The sequence below is a fragment of the Meleagris gallopavo genome, chromosome 4 (assembly GCF_905368555.1).
Source record: "Meleagris gallopavo chromosome 4, MGAL_WU_HG_1.1, whole genome shotgun sequence".
NCBI classification, from domain to species: Eukaryota; Metazoa; Chordata; class Aves; order Galliformes; family Phasianidae; genus Meleagris; species Meleagris gallopavo.
Genome location: NC_139407.1, coordinates 48,237,480 through 48,241,249, shown reverse-complemented (window position 1 = coordinate 48,241,249; position 3,770 = coordinate 48,237,480).

The following is a 3,770-nucleotide window of genomic DNA, read 5'->3' as shown; positions in this document are numbered from 1 at the left end:
GAGCCGGGCAGGGACGCGCCGCTGTGCGAGAGCCGCTTTTCTTTCCTTCTTCCCCATTCAGAGAGGGCCGGGGGGAGCCGGAGGAATGCTCGGAGGCAAACGGGGAACAGCGCGCCTTTGTGCGGCCGCCGCCGGCCATGGGAAAGCGGCTCCGGGCCCCCCGCCCCGCGTGTTTCTGCGGGGTTTGTGCTGCCACCCGCAGCTGCGAGGAGACCCGAGCCCGGCCCGGGGCTTTCCGTGCCCCATCCGAGCGTCCCACCGCGGCGCCGCGGGTACAGCCGAGCGTCGAGGGGACGGGGCCAGGGGGCACACGCGGTGGTGTTTCCTGCACGGATCACAAGGACGCGACCGCATCCCCGAGCAGCGGGGACACTGCGTGGGGCATCTCCAGCGGCTGTGCGGGGCGGAAGAGCTGCGCCGTTATTTTCAGAGCCTAAACTGTGATATTTTTCTTTCTTTTCCTCCCGCAGGCCGGGTCGTGGCGTTCAGGCGGCCGCCAGCAGAGGGATCTGCGCTTTGCTTTTTTTTCCCCCTCGCTGCTGCCGCGGCGGCAACATCTGCTGGGAGCAGGAGCCGGGCGCTCGAGCAGACGCACAGATGTAGAAGTGACATCTGCTTGTGACAAAGGAGCAGGAATTAGATTAGGCGGGGAGGCCTTTCTGCCATTAAAGGGAAGGAAAAAAAAAAAAAAAAAGCGAAATGCTAGCTGTAAGCTGTGCAAGCAGGGGAAGAGGATGTGAAAGATAGAAGTGCTCAGCGGGCAGCTGCTGGGACAGCCGGAGCAGCACAGGTCCTGGGAGCTGGAGAGCCGACGGAGAAGGCTCTGCATTCCCCCTTGAAGCAGAGCTCGGCCAAGTCACAGATTTCTGCCGCTGCAGCCAGGGGCAACTGGAAGCCGGGCATTTGGTGCCTTCTGAGTCTGCGGCCACTCTTCTCACATCGGCCACGAGCAGGGGCTGGGGCTGGATGCTGCTTTTCTTTGTTTCCCCGATGGAATAAATGTAGGGATGCTCCCTGTATGTATCTGGGCTAAACCCCAAAGCTAGAAGGCCTCTCTCACCTTATGAACTGCCCTCTCGGTCCCATAAAAAGCAAAGATAACAACACCACAGCCTTAAGTTTATGTACTTTTGTAAAATTAGAAACACACAGCAAAGTTGTACTTGTCTACTCAGCTGTGCCCGGGAGAGCCTCCAATGGCAACACCTCAGGAACAGCCAGGCAGGAACACTGCCCTGTGTATTGCAACTGGTATGGCATTTCCCTCCTATTCTGGAAGCAATGCTTTTTCTACTTACATAGATACTGATATATAATATCACATCTTTTTTTAAACTCTACCACTTCTTATAGCCAGGGATACTTCCTGCCCCTTGCAGAGCAGCACACAGAAGAAGGAGCAGGACTACATTCCACTTCAAGTTGTAGGAAAAATGTACAGCTTTGCAAAGACTGTGTGATGTGCTGTGCAATGGGAGCAGCATCTGTTACAGGCCTCAGAGCTCACTAAAGTTGGTCAAAACCTCCAAGACCTTTAAAAGATTGTGGTTTCAAATGGGTTTGGCTTGAACTCTTGGTGTTGAAGAGCCTGCTGGCTGCGAGCCTGCTTGTGCAAATCAATCTTTATGGTATGGAGCATGACATATATAGGTATGGAGTATGACCCCTTTGTCAGTAATGGGGCTGGGAACTAGAAGGGTAGATCACAGAGGTTGTGAAACATAACGTAACATGCACAGAGTATGGTGAAGGGAGAGGGAATGAAGTGAAAACATCTTTAAAATGAATTGAAGAAATCCTATTGGTAGGAAAAAAAGTACTTTATGTCTTTAATATGGTCAGAAAGTGCCAATCCTTGTCTTTTCTTGCAGGTACAGAAGCATGTTGACATTAGTAACTACGTACAAGACTCTATACCACATACAATTGCAGATATATTTTTGTCTTATTTCATAAAAAGAAAGCATGTGAACGAGTTTAAAAAACTCAAGGTTTTGGCATTCTCTGGTATTTAGTATTTTGGTATTTGCATCATAAGGTGATGGATGCTGGCTCCAGCTCCACGCTGGCCTTTAACCTGCGGGCAGCTGGGTAGATCCACCAGGGGAAGGGCCCTTCTCTGTGCACTTCTTCTGTTCTTTCTCTAAGCAATCATCTCTGGCCACCACCAGACCTATGGCCTGACCCAATTATGGCAATTTTATGTTTCTATGCCTGTTTGTATCAATGACTCCAGTGAGGTTGAATGAGGCAGTAAGAAAGATGGAAAGGTACGTTCTTCCCACAGCAAGATAACTATTTCAAGTCAAGAGGTCACAGGAATGTTAAAGAGGCCTCTTTTCTCAGAATAGGCGGCCAGTGACAAGGAGGCAGAGGGTGCAATTCTGAATTCCTTCCTGTAAAGACATGCTGCCTCCAGGCAAGGTACTCCAAGTCCTGCTTGAAGAAGGGGCTGGAGGCAGGCAGTGCTGCTCCACTGGTTAACCACAGTAGCTCCCGTGGTTCTTCTGAAGCACACAGCAGCTCCTGGGGGATCTAGAGGGGTCTTTAAGGGTCTGGAGGGCAAGATGTATGAGGAGCAGCTAAGATCCCTTGATTTGTTCAGCTAAGAGCTGAAGAGGCTGAGGGGAGGCCTCATGGTGACCGAAAGCTCTTCACAGGGAGCAGAGGGGTAGTGCCATTGTCTGCTCTCTGCTGACAGTGCCCAAGGAAACAGCTTGTTGCTGTGTCAGGCAAGGGTCAGGTTGGGTGTTAGGGAAAAGTTCCTCACTAGGGGGCTGTGGGTGTAGAACAGACTCCCCATGGCAGTGGTCATGACCTCAAGCTGCTGGAGTTCGAGGAGCATTTGGACATCACCCTCAAATATAAGGTTTGATTTTTGGCATGCCCTGTGTGGAGCCAGGAGTTGGACTCCATCACCTTTGTAGGTCCCTCCCAACTTAGGATACTCTATGATTCCTGCATAAAACTGCAGTCTTCCCTCCTCTGCTCTGCCTACAAGAGCAAGAAGTCAAAGCAGTGGCACGTACTTGAAAGACTGAGGGAAATTAGCCAGTCTTCAATGATGGGCAAGAAGCACCTGGTCAATGGGCTGGGACCTTCTTGGGGACTCAGGTGTGGGCAGTTTGCTCGCGGTTAAAGGAAGAGCTGTGCACCTCCTGCCAGCTCTTGGTGTTTCCTGTCAATGATGTTAGTGCCACAGGTAGGTAATAACCTGAGTGGTGTGGTAGCTGCTCCTGTCTGGGTTTGCCTTGCTCTGTGGCTCCTTGCTTTTTTTTGTAGCAGTCCTGTTATTTCCATAAGGCAGCCTACTAGAGTCTGGCTGTACTTATTCTGCTGTTATTTAAGCAGCACTCTCATTTGCAAGTAGTTCGTGATGGATGATCCCAAGCTTCTCTGCAAAAGCAATGTAATGCTGGTAGCTGCTTGTTTTTAGCCTCCCAGTAAAAAATATTCCAATCAATCAATTGAATTACTACCATCCAGCCCCACGTGCTAACTTGGGAAGTATAACAATGCCTTCCTGCTAATCACATATGACAGTTTCTTGATTTCATTGCTATCAAAATGAAATTACAGGCTCAAGTTGGCTTCTACATAGTCAGTTTTTGCTAAGGACATGTGAGAAGGGTACTTGTGGGACTTTTGAGCCTTGATGGCTGAGCCCAGACTTGCTCTGCCAGGGCTTCAGAAAAAGAGAGATAGTGCTTGGTGAGTGCTGGCTGAGGAGGAACAGCAGAGAGAAGGAACAGAATGCAGCGGTGAACCTG